This window comes from Callithrix jacchus, chromosome 3 (genome assembly GCF_049354715.1).
Source record: "Callithrix jacchus isolate 240 chromosome 3, calJac240_pri, whole genome shotgun sequence".
NCBI classification, from domain to species: domain Eukaryota; kingdom Metazoa; phylum Chordata; class Mammalia; order Primates; family Cebidae; genus Callithrix; species Callithrix jacchus.
Window position 1 is genome coordinate 41,503,819 of NC_133504.1, and position 9,301 is coordinate 41,513,119.

Below are 9,301 nucleotides of genomic sequence, written 5' to 3' on the forward strand. Positions count from 1 at the left end.
TCAGACTGAGAAAATATGGCTCTGGAGAGATATTAAAGTCGTATTGCAAATTTATGAAGTCTAAATGAACACTTTCTCCCCAGCTTCAGACTTAGATAAGGAGTGAGATGTCAGGGATGTGCAAGGACCTTTCAAAAAATGATATTTTCATCCGTGTTCTTCCACCTTCCCTCCCCTGCGAGACAAAATATACAGAAATACAAGTGCTTGGTACTACATGCTTTTGAGGCTTAAAAGCCCAATAATAAGCACGCTGTATCCGTTGTTGAAGAGGATCACTTTTTAAATAAACATCACCAGAAGAATCTCTTCAAACGGAGAATGAAGTCACTCTCCCTCCCCAGAGGCTATGAGGGAAAAGGGAGACGGATATTTAGCCTACTTACACTTGGGATCTCCCTTTCTCTGCCTTGGGAGGTAGCTGAGAGAAAAGGCAATGCTCAGTCCTCCATGGCAAGGTCTTTGGTCTTCTCTTCCTGGTCTCCCACTTTGTAGCGCAGCAGCACCCATAGTCAATGGGGGTTGTCCCGGGAGGGCAGTAGCGTGATCTCTCCTGATACGTCCCTGTCTTGCTCCACTTGCACCGGCTCGTTCAGGTAGAGGAGCGCCTGTTTCCAGTGCGTGGCCCGGTGAAAAGGCGAGGTGGACACCACCAAGGGTTTCTCCGACTCCCCTGCTCCTGCTCCAGGCCAGCGCCGGAGAGCTCTAGCTGAGCAAAGCGCTGCGGCTGGGCGAGCACATCCTCGCCGGACAGTCCCTGCACCACGATCTTCGAGTGGCCCACAAGGAAGCATGTGGCGAAGCCCTCCAGGCAGCTCATGTCCACACCATAGTGCTGCTTCACCTGGCTCCAGAAGCCCAGGCGCCATTCCAGCATCTGGTCGCTGCTGGGGGCTATGAAGAGCGAGGCGGAGGCCGGCAGGAGAAGACCGCCTACCTTCAGCCACTTGGTTGGCACATGGAGGACGGAGCTCAGCATAGACTCGTGCAGGAGTCCGTAGCCCATCCACTCGCTCACGATGGCATCCACCTGCTCCGGCAACTCCACAGTCTCCACAGGTCTCGGCAGGACGTGCACCTGGTCCTCCAGCCCGTTGAACCGCACCAGCTCCCGAGTGTGTTGCCAGATGGCACTGGCCTCTACCGCGTACCCGAGCCAGGCGCCGGCCGGGGCACAGAAGATACTCAGAATGCTGGTGCCCGCTCCCACATCCAGTACCGTCTTGCCTCGCAGTGCTGCCCAGTTCCCCAGGATGCCCGGGCGGTAGGCATCGGTGCGGACAGGGTCTGTGATCATCTCCTCGTGGACCGAAACGTCTGAGTAGCACTCGTAGTACAGCTGGTCCCACTCCCGCTTAGTCCTCTGGGGTCGCTCCAGGGCCGCCTCCCGCTCCGCGCCATCTTACTCTTCAGTTCCCTCCCCTCCTTCACCGCTGCTCCCCGCTCCCTGACTCAAGCTTTCTTATCTTGTGCTGTGAGATCTTGGCCCTAATTTTTAAAAATTGTATACATTAGAGTTCCCACTTTGTGATATACAGTTCTATGGATTTTAACAAATGCAGAGCCATTTATCCACAACCCAGTATCATACAGAATCGCTCCTTACCCAACCCACAACCCTGCCGTTTGGAGACAGGGTCTTTCTCTGCCACCCAGGTTGGAATGCGGTGGTCCGATCACAGCTCACTGAAGTCTCAAACAATCCTTTTACCTCAACCACCTATGTAACTGGGACTACAGGCATGTGCACACATTCCCAGCTATTTTTACTTTTTGTAAACATGGGATCTGTGTTTCCCAGGCTGGTCTTGAACTCCTGGCCCAAGCGATCCTCCCACCTCAGCCTCCCAAAGGTGGGTGCTGGGATGATAGGTGGTGTGAGCCACCACACCCAGCCCAGAATTCTGTTATCCCAAAAATTCCTTCCATGAATTATCTCAGCAGTTAATGTACAGTTAATCTACCCTCTTCCCTACCACCAGCAACCCTGGCATCTGTTTTCCATCCCATAGTGTAGCTGCTTCTAAAATGTCAGATGAATGAATTTATACAATGTGTGCACCCGTTGCCTCTTTTCAATTAGCAAAATTCATTTAAAATCCATCCATATCATTGTGTGAATCAATAGTTTACTATCTTTTAAAGCAGAATAGTACTCCATTATATGAATGTACCATGGCCAGGAATTGTGGCTCATTCCTGTAATTCTAACTCTTTGGGAGGCCAAGGTGGGAGAAAAGCTTAAGACCAGTCTGGGCAATGTAGGAGACCCCATCTGCATGAAAAAAACTTTTTAAAAAGTTTACCGAGGCATGGGGGTGCACACCTGTAATTCCAGCTACTCTAAAGGCTGAGATGGAAAGATCACTTGAACCCAGAAGTTTGAGGCTGTAGTGAGCTATGATCATGCCATTACACTCCAGCCTGGGCAAGAAAATGAGACCCTATCTCAAAACAAAAAAAAAATTACCACAATTTTTTTTAATCCATTCACCAGTGCAAGACATTTTGGTTGCTTCTAGGTATTGAAGATTATGAATAAAATTGCTGTAAACATTTGCATACAGGTTTGTGTGTGCATGTAAGCTTTCAGTTTACTTAGGTAAAGATCTAGGAATATGACTGCTAAGAAGTTGTTTTTGCCTTTCCTAAGGTGGCAGAATTGACAGTCCACATGGGCAAGATTGGTATCTAAATCACCACTCGGGCACAGGAGAGAGCAGAGCTGGCATGTTTGGAAAGTCTGGACCTCCACAAACTCCCTTAAACAGGAAGCAGTAATAAGCAACCCTCTTGTTTAAGAGTCATGAAGTGGAGGGCCGGCTTGCTAAAGATAATCCATAAACAAAGTTACATGTCTTGAATCAGAGTTACCACTCTGGAGAAAAGACAGTAATAATTTAATGCAATGTTGCCTATTCCACTTCCCTTTCTAGGCACCTACCTCCTGATTAGTGGAGGTGGTGGAGTGGACATCCGATTCACAGTTTAGTTTGCTCTAATAATTTAAATAATCTTTCAGAAATTTCCCAGTCATAATGTAGCTTTGGGAAAAGAGGAGAAAAGCCTCTGGTCTTATGATGGTCCTTGACCTATGCTGGTTGGTATCAGTTTCTACCTGGAGGGATGACTCTTGCTCACCTGGTCACTGGTGCCCTGTAGGGATCTGATGCTGAGATCTGTGGCTGGTGAACTTGTGATCTGTTCTTTTACAGATGAGGTCTAGAGAGTTTGAGTGACTTGCTTAACATTTCTCTAAAGAAGTTTCAAGTACTCAAGGTCTCTCCTAAGGAAAATAGTAGTGAGTATGGGAGAAGGTGGGAATAACATGTTTCCATCCGATAAGCAAGAAGAGCAAACATGAGCTGGAGAAGACAGATAATTGATTGAATCCCATAGAAAGTCCTGAAAAGAATGGTAAATATCAAGCAATTCAAATAGTTTTAACAGATGAAGAAACAAGACCACAGAAGTTACGTGCCTTATCCAGGGTCACACAGATTATCATGTCAGAAAGAGGACTTAGACTCTTGGTTTCTCACTCATAGCAATTGACTTTTTTCATTTCTCACTGTAAAATCATCACCAATAGTCTGCCCTTTATTTAAAAAGAGATGAAGTGGGCATCTGTAGAATCCCAGAAGGTTTTAGAACATAAAGCAGATAGAAGATCAATTTCCTCTCTGACAATGATTCCCTGCAAATTCTGGACAGAGTCACTTCTACAACTGTTACATAACATTGTAACACTTCTCATGTCCGGAGACTCTCTCCCTTTCTGACTTTGAGGAAGCAAACAGGTGTGTTGGGGAACCCTATGTGACAGGGAACTGAGGCTGACAACTAGCCAATAACTAGCTGGGAACTAAATGCAACTTCAGGCTGATAGACAGCAAGAAATTGGGGCCCACAAACCAGAATGCAGAACCCTACAAGATATTAAATTCTGGTACAATACCTCATGACCTGGAAACTGGATCCCTTCCCAGGTAAGCCTTAAAATGAGAACCCAGATTTATCTAAAACCTTGTTTGTCACCTTGCAGAGGAGCTAGCCAAGCCATATATAAATTCCTGACGCAAAGACTATAAGGTAATAAATCATGTTTAAGTTCCTAAGTTGTAGTGACTTGTTATGCAACCATAGAAAGCTACAATAGAAGATAAAGTATAAGAGAGGAAGAGGTCCTGCACTAAGAAAAAAACATGAAGGAAAAGGAGAAAATTTAAGCAAAATTCAGCCAAGATTTAACCCAGATAAATCCTTAATTGGATCAACATAGTTAGCCTTTCACCCTACTTGCCTAGCAGAACAAAAAACATAATATCCCTGGGAGACAGTAAAATCACCTTCAGTATCTACCAATGTTTTTATTAAAAAACTTCTTGGCATACAATAAAAAATTTTTAAAATGGCAGAGGTATAAAATGTAACCAATAGTCAAGAACAAAACAAGCAAGAAAACAGACCCACAAATAAATCAGGAATTGTAGATAGCCAAAAAAAAAAAAGTAAAATAAATAGTACATGCAAAATAAAATAAAAAATGTCTGAAATATAAAAAATTTTGACAATAGAAATCTAATGTAAAAAATTCAAATGAACATTCTAAAAGTTGAAAATTAGGTAACTAATATTTTTAAAGTGCTGAATGAAATCAATAGTAGCCTGAGCATGACAAAGAAGAGGAATGGTGAACTTGATGACAGATGAATAAAAATATATCAAAACTAAAGCACAGAGTGTAAGAATAAAAAGAAAATAGTATAAGAGATATATGGGCCAGAGTAAAAATAACATTCTTGTCATCTAAGTCCCAAGATGAAAGGAGAAAATGAGACAGAAGCAAGGTTTAAAGATATAATGACTAATTTTTTCCCCAGCCTATGAGAGTTAACAACTTATCTATCCCAGAAGCTCAGCTAATGCCCAAAAGAATAAATAAAAAGAAAATAAAAATTTAAACATGTTATATTAAAGGTTTTTAAAAGAAATCATAAAGCAAAAAATTTTTAAAGCCAAGAAATATTACCTTAAAAAGAGGAAAAAAAATGACTGACAAATGACTTTTGAAAAGAAATGCTGAAAGCAAAATAAAATTGAAAGCATTTCAAAAGTACTAAAAAAAATCAACCTAGAACTCAAAATTGAAGGATAAATAGCCATTATTTGACAGAAGTAAGCTGTGTGAATTTGTTCACTAGAAGATTGGCGCCACAAGAAATGTTTTATAAACTTTTCCACAGAGAGGTAAATAATATCAGAGAGTAACACAAAATTGCAGGATGTATTAAAGATGGTAAAAAAGAGTTAACATGGGAAGAAATATAAGTACTGCCCTAGCAAACCAATAATAATTTTTTGTATTTTTATCATTTATGTAGAAATAAAATATAATAGCAAAAGACTGAGATGGAAACAAATAAAGTTAAACTTTTGGTAGATTAACCTGTAAGATTCTTGCGTTTTTCTTGAGAAGTCATAAAAAGTACTATTTTAAAATAGACTATAAGAATTTAAATGTAATCTTTAGTTTAATCCCTAAGAGAATACTTGAGAATCCATAACTAAGGTTAACGTAGAAGGCAAAATGGAATACTAAAAAATAATACAAAGACTTCAGAAAAGGAAGAATAAAGGACCGAACAGTAGATAGGAAAAATTAAAAATTGTTTATAAAAATGTGTTAAACATAGTGAGCTCCAAGTTTTTCTTCAAAGAATCAGTATGCCAGTATGTTCAGCTCTCTTATTCTTAGTTTTCCATTTTTTTTTCTTTTTTTTAGATGGAGTTTCCCAGGCTGGAGTGCAATGGTGCGATCCCAGCTCACCGCAACCTCCGCCTCCTGGGTTCAAGCAATTCTCCTGCCTCAGCCTCCCAAGTAGCTGGGACTGCAGGTGCTCGCCACCATGCCCAGCTAATTTTTGTATTTTTAGTAGAGATGGGGTTTCACCTTGTTGACCAGGATGGATGGTCTCGATCTCTTGACCTTGTGATCCACCCTCCTCGGCCTCCCAAAGTGCTGGGATTGTAGGCATGAGCCACCGTGCCCAGCAGTTTTCCATTTTAGAGTTTAACTCCATGGTTCTCTTCGCCCCCTTGTTTCAGTAAACAACTTTCTAACCAGTTCTAATCAATAGTTCACATCTGTTTCCCTGGTCACCTGCTTTGTCCTGAGTCACCCCTGGTCACCTGCTCTGTCCTGAGTCACCCCGGTCACCCGCTTTGACCTAAGTCACCTTTAGTTACTGTTCTGTAACTGTTCTTCCCACCAAACGACTCACCCCACCACTCTGGATCATACCCCTGTTCCCTGTAAAATAGCCAATCAGAATTAGCTTAGCCTGTGTGATCCAACCCTAGCCAATAGATGAATAGCACAGCAGTAGGCGCTACCTGTGTCAGGAGTAAGAATGCCTTCCTTTCCCCTGTTGAGGTGTGTTCTAGCTATTGCTCCAACCATGAGATGCATTCATCTATAGAAGTAAATTGGCTTGCAGAGTAAATTCTTTGTCTGAGCGCTAGTTCTTCTTTTCAGCACCAAGGAACAAGTATTTGTTTCTAACTAAGTGGTACATTTAACTAAATTATATCAGTAAATAAATTTAAATAGCTACAAATTAAGTAGATTAACTACCCAAATTAAGGATTATTATCAGTTTGAATAAGAAAGAAAGGGTTTAACTATATACTGTCTATAAGAAAGATACTTTAAATATAAAGATGGATATTATGATATTGTAAAATACATATTTGGTCATCTCCTTTCCTGGCATACATCCCTAAAATCTTTAGAACAAGTTTGTTTAATCCACAGCCCATGGGATGCTTGCAGCCCAGGTTGGCTTTGGATGTTAGCCCAACACAGATTCTTAAAAATTATGAAACAATTTTTGCATATATTTTTTCTTAGCTGATCAGCTGTGTTAGTATTAGTGTATTTTATGCATGGCCTAACACAGTTCTTTCAATGTGGCCCAGAAAATTGGACATCCCTGCTTTAGACTCTCCAAAGTAATATATTTTTGTATGCTAATGAGCTGATTGATGACTGGCAACTCCTAGGTGGCTTCAGGATGGGGGCTGGACATCAGAAAGACCAAAGCATGATTAGACAGTAGGAACTTTCGGTTCCATTCCCCAACGTCTGGGAAGGGAAAAAGGGCTGACAGTTAAGTTAATGGTTTAATCAATTGGGCCTCAGAAATTACAAAAATTAAAGAACTAAAAGCAGACCTACCATTTGATCCATCAATTCTACTACTAGGTATCTACCCAGAGGAAAGTAAGTCCTTGTATGAAAAAGACACATGCACACACATGTTCATAGCAGCACAATTTGCAACTGCAAAAATATGGAACCAACCTAAATGTCCACCAATCAACAAGTGAATAAAGAAATGTGGTATATAAACACCATGACATACTGCGCAGCCATAAAACAGAATGAAATAAAAGCCTTCACAGCAACTTGGTCGGAGCTGGAGACCATTATTCTAAGTGAAGTAACTCAGGAATGGAAAACCAAAATAGTATATTTCATTCATAAGTGGGTGCTAAGCTATGAGGATGCAAAGGCATAGAATGATATAATGGACTTTGGCGACTTGGGGGGAAGGTTAGGTGGGGGATAAGAAATAAAAGATTACATACTGGGTACAGTGTACACTGCTCAGGTGGTGGGTGCACAAAAATCTCAGAAATCACTACTAAAGAACCTACCATGTAACCAAAACCTACCTGTTACCCAAAACTATTGAGATTTTTTAATGTCCTAATTTGAAAAATAGAATAAAATAAAATAAATGCCTAATGAGAGGAATGACTTAGTAAAATGTGATTCACTCCCGTAACATAGAGCATCATACAACCATTAACTGTGATCATAGCCATTAATATTTACTAACGTGAAAATCTATTTCTTATACATTCTTACTATATGGAAAATAAATTAATTTGAACCTTGGGTTTTAAAAAAATGTATTTTCTTTGAAACCAAAAACCTTACTTTTCCCACATAATCACTATTCTTAATACCAAAAATTACACTGAGGTGAGAAAAGAGCACATTTATTCTGCATAATGTTTGCTTAATGCAGATATTTATCGCATGGCTTTTCTTTTATCTCTCTGAATCTAGAGAACATTCCGGTTACACAAAAAGGTGGTGATTTTGAAAGTGTTTTCCTCTGAATAAGACTATTAAATGTCGCTCATTACAACACTATGTTCAATATGATTTGTAAAGCAAATGAATCTCACATTTGGTAAAGTTATAAAGTTTGTTGGTGTCTGGGGACTGGCTTAGAAGTTAAATTTTTGGATTTTGTAATAAAAATTGTAAGAAAAGATTTTAAAACTCAAAACTATTTATTAATATTTTACTGAAACATATGTGCTTTGTGCTTTGACTCAAGAAGATTCTTCCAAAAAACTGTGTATGTTTCAGAAATATTTGACTTTTCTATATTATTCAGCTTCCTATCTAAGTGGGCTTAAACTCTCATAATAATCATGACATTACTTGTTCATAAATTCCTTTGATTAGGCGTTTGTTCTTAGAAACCTATGAAAGCATTGGTAAAATACAATAATTCAACTGTTATTTTAATTCAGACAGCAATTTAAAAACCCTACCCAAATAATTAAAATGTCATTTTCTCAGCCCTCCTCAAGTTAGAAATGCTTGGTGGCAGTGTTGAGATTGCTGTTAAGCCAGATTATTTTCCCTAAACTCCTAGGCAAATAGCTTGGCTGTATTTCCTGATCTCCCTTACAGGGGTGTGTGCTGTGCCACTGAGTCGTAGCCGTGGAATGTGAGCTGAAGTGGTATGTTCAGGCCTGGCCAGTAAAACCTTCCAAATGTGATTCTCCACGCTCTCTGTAGGAACTTTGGAAGCCACATGAAGATCATGGAGCCACAAGATGGAAGGTGCCTAGATCAGGAACAGCCACTTTAAACTTCACGTAAGGAAGAATCAATTTGTATTAAGGATAAGATTTGAGGGTTCACGTGTTACTATAGTTAGCAACATCTTAACTAGTAGATACTCATAAACAGAAATCTTTAGAGATCGTGACTTGAAAGGAACAGGAGGTATATCAAAGATAAAGCACATTTAGAAAAAAAAAATTGGAAAAGACAGTGAGATATAGAATTTTACACAACATTTACCCTTGTATACTCGAATGTTATGTTACAAGACAGCTAATCGTGTTGCCCAAAAGACTTCTTTTTTTCATCCGGATGTTAGCTACCAACCACTTTTTAGCATTTCCAGAATGAGTTACTGAAGAAAAT

At 40.0% G+C, this 9,301-nt stretch overlaps 1 pseudogene; it reads right to left on the reverse strand.

Annotated features, from left to right (window-relative positions):
- Positions 1–440: 440 nt before the first annotated feature.
- On the reverse strand, positions 441–1,312 carry LOC100392936 (protein arginine N-methyltransferase 6-like; annotated as a pseudogene).
- Between the last annotated feature and the right edge of the window lie 7,989 nt (positions 1,313–9,301).